At 54.5% G+C, this 12,194-nt stretch overlaps 1 protein-coding gene across 2 annotated transcripts in view; it reads right to left on the bottom strand.

Moving 5' to 3' along the window:
* LOC144817651 (uncharacterized) overlaps window positions 1-12,194 on the bottom strand; it is a 434,119-nt gene that overhangs the window by 390,910 nt on the left and 31,015 nt on the right. For both annotated transcript variants that reach the window (XM_078674371.1, XM_078674372.1), the window contains exon 2: window positions 5,117-5,373. The gene's annotated coding sequence lies outside the window, so the exon portion shown is untranslated. The remainder of the gene's footprint in view (window positions 1-5,116; window positions 5,374-12,194) is intronic.

Below are 12,194 nucleotides of genomic sequence, written 5' to 3' on the forward strand. Positions count from 1 at the left end.
GGTGAGAGGTTCCATAACTAGGTTGAACAAAGTAGGGGATAGGCAGGATCCTTGTGGGACACCTAGCGATACAGGTACTGGAGAGGACATCATGTTTTTGCTCTTGAATTTCTGAGACCTGTTGTGTAGAAAGGAAGTGAACCAACGAAGAACAGTCCCAGAGAGGCCCATTCTTGTGTTTAAGAGTTCGAGTAGGTTCTCATGTTTCACTGTGTCAAATGCTGAGAAGAGATCGAGGAGGATGAGGAGGCAGGTATCATTTTGATCTAGAATTTGGAGGGCGTCGTCAATTATGTGAGTCATAGCTGTTTCAGTGCTGTGCCCTGATCAGAAGCCTGATTGATGAGGGTTGAGGAGATCAAACTGTTCTATGTGCTTTGTAAGTTGTAGTTGAACGCATTTTTCTAAAAGTTTGGCGAGAGTGGGAATGTTGGTAATCGGACGGTAGTTGTTTAGATCAGTGGGGTCGGCTGTTGGTTTCTTCAGTAAAGGTGTGACTTGACCAACTTTGAGGGAGTCTGGGATGGTTCCTTGCTGAAGTGAGCTATTGATAATTTTAGTCCACAGTGGGAGGAGCAACGGAATGAAGTCTTTTACGGCATTAGCAGGAAGAGGGTCATTGAGGTGATTGGATGGTTTTAGGGTGCTGAGTATTCTGTCAATTTCTTCTTCAGAGTAGGTGTCAAAGGATGACAATGTCGCATTGTTTTTTAGTTTATTAGGTGTTATGCAATTGGATATTGAGTGAAGGCTTGCGTCATTGAGGAGGTCGCTCCTTATATTGTCAGTTTTTTTGTTAAAGAAAGCCGCGAAATCTTCACAGGAAGGAGTAGTGCTCATCATGTCGACGGCTGGGGGTTGTTCCTTAGCTTGAGATCGGATTAGCTCGAACAGTTTACTTGGACGGTTTTTTGCTTGGTCTAACTGGAGTCTGAAGAACTCTGACTTTGAGCGTTTTATTTTCCTGAAGTATGCGTTTCTCTTCTTCCTCAGAGTTTTTAGGTGCAGTGTCGAGGGCGCTGATCTCCAGGTGCGCTCTGCCGTTCGCATAGCCCGTCTGTCATCATTGAGACTCCCATTGTACCACGGGTTGGAAATCTTGGTGGACACTCTTTTCAGTTGCATTGGAGCGGCCTCATTGATTATTGAGGCCATTGAGTTGAGATAGTGGTCAGTTAGGCACTGAACATCAGGAACGTCGGTAGGGGGGAGTAGGAGATTGCAACTGTTAGGGGGTAGAGAGTTTGTATTAAGTTTCCTCAAGTCTCTGTTCCAAACTTTGGGCATAGAGTATTGCACCGGGATGCGTTTAACTTTTTCCTTGATGAAGAATGTGACAATATGGTGGTCAGACCAGTCGCAAGGTTGGATTGAGTCAAGTTGAATGGTGTCTTCTTTGGAGATGACAAGGTCGAGGATAGAGCCTTTGTCATGTGTCGGGCTGTTGCATATTTGAGTGAGGTCAGAAGCGTTAAGGAAATTTTTAAGGCTGTTAACTACTGCGTCACTGCAGTCATCCCAGTGGAGATTGTAGTCAGCAAGGTAGATTTGTGTGTTTTGCCGCCCAGCGTTGATTGACATTGTGTCCATGAGTTGTTGTGAGAAGACGAGGTTGTCCCCCGGCGGGTGATATAAGATGTGAAGTGAGCATACAGGTCTGTTCTCACTGATGACCTCCAGGCAGAAGTATTCACATGAGGTAAGGGACGGGGCGGTGACTTTATTAATTGAGAGGTTACTCTTGTAAATGCAGGCGATTCCACCACCTGTCTTGTTGTTGGACCTGTCAAGTCTAGTGATGTAGTAGTTGGGGGGGACTAGGATATCCATGATAGGATTGGATGATTCAGTTAAACATGTTTCAGTTAGTATGGCCAGGTCAAGGTTCGTAGACATGATGAGGTCAGCGACCTCCGACGAGTGTTTTTGGGCCGATCTACAGTTAAGAAGTGTGCATTTGAGTCTGGGGGTGCAAAGGGAGGTCGAGGGGACTATAGTGAGAGGAACTTTAGTGAGGTTGTTGGGAACGGAGCCTCTGTTGCTATGCGTGGGGTGCCTGATAGGGTTGGAGAGAATCGTAGGAATGGACAGGTGTGTGGGGGCTAAGACGTTTTGGGGTGCCGGGACGTATGTGCTAAGTAGGGTATGTATGTCGTGGTCCGAGAGAGTCTTCATAGCGCGCCGGGGGCGGTTGGAGGTATTGCGAAGGGGGATAGAGGACCAAAGTAGGGGGTGGGTATGATGTGTCTTGATAGTGCGCTGTGGCCGGATGGAGGTACAGCGAGAGGGGATAGAGGTCACATGTAAGGGGTGACGAGGATGTGCGGGGGTGTTGTACATTCGTTGAGAAGTGGTGGTGAGAGGGGGATGTTTAGGGTACGTGAGGAGTGACTGTTTGAGCGTGTGAACTTTTTCTTTCACTTGGAGGAGGGTGGTCATGATTGTGTCCAGCGTGCAGTTGGGTATGGGGTTGGTATTGTTGGAAGGGTAATCAGTGACAGGAGGGGTGGGGCAATTGCGAGACGTGTGGAGACCGGTCGTTGCGGGGGTGCAAGTGTAGTGAAGGTGAACGGGAGGGAGAGTGGGGGGGGGGGATGTTGGGGGAGGAGTGGGGGCCAGGAGTGGCGGGAGTGCAGAGAGTGGGGGGGGAATGATTGAGAGAGGAGTGAAGGCTAGGAGAGGCGGGAGTGCAGGGAGTGAAGGAGTGAAGGCTAGGAGAGGCAGGAGTGCAGGGAGTGAGGGAGTGAAGGCTAAGAGTGGCTGGGGTGCAGGGAGTGGGGGGGAGATGTTGAGGGGGTGGTGTAGGTTATGAGTGGGTTGAGTGCAGAGAATGAGGGGGGAGCTGTTGAGGGAGACGTGGGGGCTAGGAGTGGCTGGATTACAAGGAATGGGGGGGGAGATGTTAAGGGAGGGGTGTATGTCAGGAGTGTGTTGAGTGCAGAGACTGGAGGAGGAAATGTTGAGGGAGGAGTGGGGGCCATGAGTAGCAGGAGAGGAGGGAGTGGGGGGAGAGACGTCCAGGCTGAAGGGGGAGCTAGGAGAGACGGAGGTGCAGGGAGTGCTGGGGGTGGGTATAGTGGGGGGGGAGTTGGGATGGGAGAGAGTCGAGTTGTGCGGGTCAGAAGCGGTGAGTCGTTCTGAGACGATAGTTGGAGGTGTGGAATTCTCGTTCAGTTGGTTCCGTTGGAGTGGAGTATGTGTATGTGTAGAGGCCCGACAGTTGGTGAGGTGTTCTTTGAGAACGGGGAACAGGTTGTCGAGTAGTTCCAGGTACCTGTCTGTGGATTGAAATAGGACAATCCCGTTGTTGTATATAGTGATGGCTGTTCTGCCTGGGAAGAGATGGGAAGGTGCTATGGAGAGTGTTAGGCCATGAGCGGTTTTCCTGATGGTAGAGACGTTGAGTAGGGTAAGGAACACTTTTCTCCACTGAGCTCTGCGTATGGTGTGGAAGATGATATCGGTGTTCAGGGATCCATTTACCGGTGAGAAGTAGGTGTCGGCAAAGGCTGTTTCAGGGTGGGACCTCAGGAAGTTGTGTTTAAATCGTTTAGCGGCTTTTTTGGTAAGTGAGGGTGGGTAGTTTATTTTATATGTGTGCTTGCCGCTTTGATCCATGTTAGTATGGCGTAGGGGTGAGTGTGGGAGAGTGAACAGAAGAGATATACAATAGCACAGATAAATGCAGCACAATAGGTTACATGGGTCAAAAGAGGGTCACTAGTGAGAGATCAAAAAATATGTGGTAGCAGAAAGTACATTACAGGAATAAAAATGCAATGGGTGCAATAACACAGATATACAATAACCAGATAAGAATATAATACTGATGAAATATTGGCATAAAATATAGGTGCTAACAACAAATTAATGCGTCAGGTGACACTAATGAGCAGCCAGACATATATGTGGTAGCGATCGATGCAAAGTGAATTGGGTGCACGTTAAAAATATCTAAGTTACAAGAAGCAGTATAGTACTATCAACTGAGTTGTGAATACATAGCTATATAAAGTGCGCTGTAGATGAGAAGAGATTAGTCTAAAAGAGACCAGTTCTTAGGGTAAGGTCATCTTAGAGTGAAAATGACTGGTCCCTAATGGAGGTACAGGAGGGGATTTATTGCTCCAGTTTTATGTCCCCAGCCAGCATACAGTGATACCTGCAGACTGCCCTCTCTCGTCTGCTCAGAGCCCCTCTGCATACAGTGATACCTGCAGACTGCCCTCTCTCGTCTGCTCAGAGACCCTCTGCATACAGTGATACCTGCAGACTGCCCTCTCTCGCCTGCTCAGAGCCCCAGAGCCCCTCTGCATACAGTGATACCTGCAGACTGCCCTCTCTTGTCTGCTCAGAGCCCCTCTGCATACAGTGATACCTGCAGACTGCCCTCTCTCGTCTGCTCAGAGCCCCTCTGCATACAGTGATACCTGCAGACTGCCCTCTCTCGTCTGCTCAGAGCCCCTCTGCATACAGTGATACCTGCAGACTGCCCTCTCTCGTCTGCTCAGAGCCCCTCTGCATACAGTGATACCTGCAGACTGCCCTCTCTCGTCTGCTCAGAGCCCCTCTGCATACAGTGATACCTGCAGACTGCCCTCTCTCGTCTGCTCAGAGCCCCTCTGCATACAGTGATACCTGCAGACTGCCCTCTCTCGCCTGCTCAGAGCCCCTCTGCATACAGTGATACCTGCAGACTGCCCTCTCTCGCCTGCTCAGAGCCCCTCTGCATACAGTGATACCTGCAGACTGCCCTCTCTCGCCTGCTCAGAGCCCCAGAGTCCCTCTGCATACAGTGATACCTGCAGACTGCCCTCTCTCGCCTGCTCAGAGCCCCTCTGCATACAGTGATACCTGCAGACTGCCCTCTCTCGCCTGCTCAGAGCCCCAGAGCCCCTCTGCATACAGTGATACCTGCAGACTGCCCTCTCCCGCCTGCTCAGAGCCCCAGAGCCCATCCTGCACCCACAGTGATACTTGCAGACTGCCCTCTCCCGCCTGCTCAGAGCCCCTCTGCATACAGTGATACCTGCAGACTGCCCTCTCTCGTCTGCTCAGAGCCCCTCTGCATACAGTGATACCTGCAGGCTCTTCTCGTTCCCACAGCCATGCTCACCTGTGCAGTAATGCTGGCTGTCCAGTAGCGCTCTGCTGTCCTGCGGCAATGAAGGGGGGGCACTCTCTCCCAGCAGCACGCCTGCTCGACTCCACACTTCCCAGAGCCGCCAGTATCGGAGCACTGTCAGTACTTTGACATCTTGTCACCTGGGAGAAGCAAAGCCCCGCTCGACTCCTCATACCTCCGCAGCCGGCATGATCCCTGCGCCTCAGGAGCCTCTGGTATGCTGACGGGGTCCCTTCTTTAGCATCCACCTGTGACAACCAAAGCATGATTCAGATTCACTGCACTTTAGGGATGGTACATCGGTGTTAGCACTGGGTGTCCCTAGTTGGCAGAGGTAGGCACCTTGTCCAAGTAGGGACCCTTTCTTGTAGTCAAGATGAGCAAAGTACACACCTAAGTTTACCTGTGCTAACCCTCTGGTATCTTGACACAGAGCAGTCAGGCTAAACTATAGAGGGAATGTGTAAAGCATTTGTATATAACACAGTGACAGTGAAAATACCACAAATGGACACCACACCAGTAAATAAAGTAGATTTATCTAAACCAAACAAGACTACAAAATCGACAAAAATCCAACATACAGATATCAAAACATGATTTTTAGAAGGTAAACACAGTTCTATTCATAGGAAATTATAGATACATCAGTCTTAGCACAAAGTTCATGGGATGTGTCAAAACTACAAGCAAAAACAGCTGCAGGGAAGGTGATGCGTCGGTCCCTTGCACCAATGCGAGGCGATGCGTCTTCGGCCCCTTGCTCCAGGGGAGGCGATGCGTCTTCGGCCCCTTGCTCCAGGGGGGGCGATGCGTCTTCGGCCCCTTGCTCCAGGGGGGGCATTGCGTCTTCGGCCCCTTGCTCCAGGGGAGGCGATGCGTCGGCCCCTTGCTCCAGGGGAGGCGATGCGTCGGTCCCTTGCTCCAGGGGAGGCGATGCGTCGGTTCCTTGCACCAATGCGAGGCGATGCGTCGGTCCCTTGCACCAATGCGAGGCGATGCGTCGGTTCCTTGCTCCAGGGGAGGCGATGCGTCGGTCCCTTGCACCAATGCGAGGCGATGCGTCTTCGGCCCCTTGCTCCAGGGGGGGCGATGCGTCTTCGGCCCCTTGCTCCAGGGGAGGCGATGCGTCTTCGGCCCCTTGCTCCAGGGGAGGCGATGCGTCTTCGGCCCCTTGCTCCAGGGGAGGTGATGCATCAGTTCCTTGCTCCAGGGGAGGCGATGCGTCTTCGGCCCCTTGCTCCAGGGGAGGCGATGCGTCTTCGGCCCCTTGCTCCAGGGGAGGCGATGCGTCTTCGGCCCCTTGCTCCAGGGGAGGCGATGCGTCTTCGGCCCCTTGCTCCAGGGGAGGCGATGCGTCTTCGGCCCCTTGCTCCAGGGGAGGCGATGCGTCTTCGGCCCCTTGCTCCAGGGGAGGCGATGCGTCTTCGGCCCCTTGCTCCAGGGGAGGCGATGCGTCTTCGGCCCCTTGCTCCAGGGGAGGCGATGCGTCTTCGGCCCCTTGCTCCAGGGGAGGCGATGCGTCTTCGGCCCCTTGCTCCAGGGGAGGCGATGCGTCTTCGGCCCCTTGCTCCAGGGGAGGCGATGCGTCTTCGGCCCCTTGCTCCAGGGGAGGCGATGCGTCTTCGGCCCCTTGCTCCAGGGGAGGCGATGCGTCTTCGGCCCCTTGCTCCAGGGGAGGCGATGCGTCTTCGGCCCCTTGCTCCAGGGGAGGCGATGCGTCTTCGGCCCCTTGCTCCAGGGGAGGCGATGCGTCTTCGGCCCCTTGCTCCAGGGGAGGCGATGCGTCTTCGGCCCCTTGCTCCAGGGGAGGCGATGCGTCTTCGGCCCCTTGCTCCAGGGGAGGCGATGCGTCTTCGGCCCCTTGCTCCAGGGGAGGCGATGCGTCTTCGGCCCCTTGCTCCAGGGGAGGCGATGCGTCTTCGGCCCCTTGCTCCAGGGGAGGCGATGCGTCGGCCCCTTGCTCCAGGGGAGGCGATGCGTCGGCCCCTTGCTCCAGGGGAGGCGATGCGTCGGCCCCTTGCTCCAGGGGAGGCGATGCGTCGGCCCCTTGCTCCAGGGGAGGCGATGCGTCGGCCCCTTGCTCCAGGGGAGGCGATGCGTCGGTCCCTTGCTCCAGGGGAGGCGATGCGTCGGTCCCTTGCTCCAGGGGAGGCGATGCGTCGGTCACTTGCTCCAGGGGAGGCGATGCGTCGGTCACTTGCTCCAGGGGAGGCGTACCGTCAGTCACTTGCTCCATAGGAGGCGATGCGTCAGTCACTTACTCCAGGGGAGGTTATGCGTCCTTGCTCCGGGGGAGGTGATGCGTCAGTTCCTTGCTCCGGGGGAGGTGATGCGTCAGTTCCTTGCTACAGGGGAGGCGATGCGTCAGTTCCTTGCTCCAGGGGAGGTTATGCGTCCTTGCTCCGGGGGAGGTGATGCGTCAGTTCCTTGCTCCGGGGAAGGTGATGCGTCAGTTCCTTGCTCCAGGGGAGGTGATGCGTCAGTTCCTTGCTACAGGGGAGGCGATGCGTCGGTTCCTTGCTCCACGGGAGGTGATACGTCGGTTCCTTATGCTTTGGGAAGGTGATGCATCGGTTCCTTGCTCCAGGGGAGGTGATGCGTCGGTTCCTTGCTCCAGGGAGGTGATGCGTCGGTTCCTTGCTCCAGGGAGGTGATGCGTCGGTTCCTTGCTCCAGGGAGGTGATGCGTCGGTTCCTTGCTCCAGGGAGGTGATGCGTCGGTTCCTTGCTCCAGGGAGGTGATGCGTCGGTTCCTTGCTCCAGGGATGTGATGCGTCCGTTTCCTGCTCCAGGGGTGGTGATGCATCGGTTCCTTATGCTTTGGGAAGGTGATGCATCGGTTCCTTGCTCCATGGGAGGTGATGCGTCGGTTCCTTGCTCCAGGGGAGGTGATGCGTCGGTTCCTTGCTCCAGGGGAGGATGAGTCGGTTCCTTGCTCCAGGAGAGGTGATGCGTCGGTTCCTTGCTCCAGGAGAGGTGATGCGTCGGTTCCTTGCTCCAGGGGAGGTGATGCATCAGTTCCTTGCTCCAGGGGAGGTGATGCTTCAGTTCCTTGCTCCAGGGGAGGTGATGCTTCAGTTCCTTGCTCCAGGGGAGGTGATGCGTTGGTTCCTTGCTCCAGGGGAGGTGATGCTTCAGTTCCTTGCTCCAGGGGAGGTGATGCTTCAGTTCCTTGCTCCAGGGGAGGTGATGCTTCAGTTCCTTGCTCCAGGGGAGGTGATGCGTCAGTTCCTTGCTCCAGGGGAGGTGATGCGTCAGTTCCTTGCTCCAGGGGAGGTGATGCGTCAGTTCCTTGCTCCAGGGGAGGTGATGCGTCAGTTCCTTGCTCCAGGGGAGGTGATGCGTCAGTTCCTTGCTCCAGGGGAGGTGATGCATCAGTTCCTTGCTCCAGGGGAGGTGATGCATCAGTTCCTTGCTCCAGGGGAGGTGATGCATCAGTTCCTTGCTCCATGGGGAGGTGATGCGTCGGTTCCTTGCTCCATGGGGAGGTGATGCGTCGGTTCCTTGCTCCAGGGGAGGTGATGCATCAGTTCCTTGCTCCAGGGGAGGTGATGCATCAGTTCCTTGCTCCAGGGGAGGTGATGAGTCAGTTCCTTGCTCCATGGGGAGGTGATGCGTCGGTTCCTTGCTCCAGGGGAGGTGATGCATCAGTTCCTTGCTCCAGGGGAGGTGATGCGTCAGTTCCTTGCTCCAGGGGAGGTGATGCGTCGGTTCCTTGCTCCAGGGGAGATGATGCATCAGTTCCTTGCTCCAGGGGAGAATGAGTCGGTTCCTTGCTCCAGGAGAGGTGATGCGTCGGTTCCTTGCTCCGGGGGAGGTGATGCGTTGGTTCCTTGCTCCGGGGGAGGTGATGCGTTGGTTCCTTGCTCCAGGGGAGGTGATGCGTCAGTTCCCTGCTCCAGGGGAGGTGATGCGTCGGTTCCTTGCTCCAGGAGAGGTGATGCGTCGGTTCCTTGCTCCAGGGGAGGTGATGCGTCAGTTCCTTGCTCCAGGGGAGGTGATGCGTCAGTTCCTTGCTCCAGGAGAGGTGATGCGTCGGTTCCTTGCTCCAGGGGAGGTGATGCATCAGTTCCTTGCTCCAGGGGAGGTGATGCGTCAGTTCCTTGCTCCAGGGGAGGTGATGCGTCAGTTCCTTGCTCCAGGGGAGGTGATGCGTCGGTTCCTTGCTCCAGGGGAGGTGATGCGTCTGTTCCTTGCTCCGGGGGAGGTGATGCGTCTGTTCCTTGCTCCGGGGGAGGTGATGCGTCTGTTCCTTGCTCCGGGGGAGGTGATGCGTCAGTTCCTTGCTCCAGGGGAGGTGATGCGTCAGTTCCTTGCTCCGGGGGAGGTGATGCGTCAGTTCCTTGCTCCAGGGGAGGTGATGCGTCAGTTCCTTGCTCCGGGGGAGGTGATGCGTTGGTTCCTTGCTCCAGGGGAGGTGATGCGTCAGTTCCCTGCTCCAGGGGAGGTGATGCGTCGGTTCCTTGCTCCATGGGAGGTGATGCATCTGTTCCTTGCTCCAGGGGAGGTGATGCGTCAGTTCCTTGCTCCGGGGGAGGTGATGCGTCAGTTCCTTGCTCCGGGGGAGGTGATGCGTTGGTTCCTTGCTCCAGGGGAGGTGATGCGTCAGTTCCCTGCTCCAGGGGAGGTGATGCGTCGGTTCCTTGCTCCAGGAGAGGTGATGCGTCGGTTCCTTGCTCCAGGGGAGGTGATGCATCAGTTCCTTGCTCCAGGGGAGGTGATGCGTCAGTTCCCTGCTCCAGGGGAGGTGATGCGTCAGTTCCTTGCTCCAGGGGAGGTGATGCGTCTTCGGCCCCTTGCTCCAGGGGAGGTGATGCGTCAGTTCCTTGCTCCAGGGGAGGTGATGCGTCAGTTCCTTGCTCCAGGGGAGGTGATGCATCAGTTCCTTGCTCCAGGGGAGGTGATGCATCAGTTCCTTGCTCCAGGGGAGGTGATGCATCAGTTCCTTGCTCCAGGGGAGGTGATGCATCAGTTCCTTGCTCCAGGGGAGGTGATGCGTCGGTTCCTTGCTCCATGGGAGGTGATGCATCAGTTCCTTGCTCCAGGGGAGGTGATGCATCAGTTCCTTGCTCCAGGGGAGGTGATGCATCAGTTCCTTGCTCCAGGGGAGGTGATGCGTCGGTTCCTTGCTCCAGGGGAGGTGATGCGTCGGTTCCTTGCTCCAGGGGAGGTGATGCATCAGTTCCTTGCTCCAGGGGAGGTGATGCATCAGTTCCTTGCTCCAGGGGAGGTGATGCGTCGGTTCCTTGCTCCAGGGGAGGTGATACGTCTGTTCCTTGCTCCAGGGAGGTGTTGTGTCAGTTCCTTACTGCCAAGCAGGGGAGGTGACAAGTCAGTTTCTTACTGTGCAGGGAGGTGAGGCGTCAATTTCTTACTGCAGCTCCAGCGTTGATGTGGCGTACAAATGTGATACGTGGAAATCTGGATGCGCTGGAGGTGGATGCGGTGGTGGTCACACAGGAACTTCGTCGATTTCTTCAGCTACAGTTCCACGATGTGTAGATTCTTTTAGGCGCAGCAGGGCCTGCGTTGCAGTCGGTGCGGTGATCTCAGACTTCGGAGATTGGTGCACGGGACTCGGCATGCATTGGTTCTTCGGGCCGCCGGCAGGTGATCCATCGATTTCTTTGGCCGCACGAGACAGTGCGTTAAAACTTTCTCCCGCACAGCTGTGCTGCGTTGAACTAAACTGCTGCTAACAGACAGAATTATTGATTTTCAGGCTCTCATAGCTGGTCAGAACTCCCAGCAGTGGAGTTCAAGGAAGCGGTCGGTGAAGGCTTTGTGTCCCTGCGACTTCAGAATAGGAGGCAAGCACACACAAGCCCTTAGAGATCCTTCTCAAGCAGGTTTCACAACAAAGTCCAATCTTTGTCCTCTCCTTGGGAGAAGCAGCAACTGCAGGCCAACCCAGCAAAGCAACCCACAGCAAAGGGGCAGTACACCTCACAGCTCTTCTTCATTGGCAGAGGTCCTTCTTGATTCCAGGAGTGATCTAAGGTTCTGGGGTTTTAGGTCCATTACTTATACCCCATTTTCTCATTGTTCTTTTTGTGGCAAGGGTCTCTGAGCTCAGTCCAAACCAGTTCTGTCCTCCCCTGTGCAGCTTAACCGCAGGAGGTGGAAACAGCGTTATGCAAAGGAGAGCGAGCCTATTCAGGTCCCAGTAAAAATACTCCTACCACCACTCTAAACGCAGAAAGGTGCATTCAGCCTGGCTAGGAGTCGACCAGGCAGGAAGGACACCTCCGCACCCCCTTGTGACTGTCTAGAGTGAATGCACATCCCCAGCTCCCGTCACTCCAACAGATGGTGAATACACAAACAGGCAGAGGCACACAGAATGGTAAAGCAAGAAAATGCCCACTTTCAAAAATTGGCATTTTCAAACACAGTTAACAAGCATTGGCATAGCCAATAGGTCTCGCCTTTGGGACCCTATTAAGTGTTTAGTTATCCAGCACAATATCCTTGGTGCAACAACATCAACTGTTGCATGGCTAAACACTTACAAGGTCCCAAAGGCGAGACCTATTGGCTGTGCCAATGCTAGTTACTTGCTATAAATCTGTTCAGTAGTTTTGGAGTTAAAGAAATTAATATTTCTAGGGACCCGAATCCTTTACAGATCTACTCATGGGGATTCAGGCAAAAAGCATGGCATTGATAGAGTGCCTGCCCGCGACATCGCCCCCCCCCCCCCCCCCGAGCACACCCGCCTGCCGCCCCTCTGAGCGCGAGGGTCTGAGTGTGTCAGAATGAGTGCATTTATATTTGATTTGATTTTACTGTCAAATTTACATATCAGCTGCAAAGAGTAAGGCTGGGAGACCTGGGATAATCTTTCACTAATGGAGCGTCTTATGTTTAGCTTTCAAATTGCTAGAAAAAGTACAATAAAAAATAGCAAGCAGACTATTTGCAGAACGTACACTATACCTCACCATCTTTCATCAATGTATACATTCAATTTCCTAGTTGAACATTGCTTCGGTCTGCAAACTATTTTGAGTAGCAGCTGATTAAGTGAATACCATGTCATTCAAAAATGTAGTAAAGAGGAAAAC

This window comes from Lissotriton helveticus, chromosome 2_1 (genome assembly GCF_964261635.1).
Source record: "Lissotriton helveticus chromosome 2_1, aLisHel1.1, whole genome shotgun sequence".
NCBI classification, from domain to species: Eukaryota; Metazoa; Chordata; class Amphibia; order Caudata; family Salamandridae; genus Lissotriton; species Lissotriton helveticus.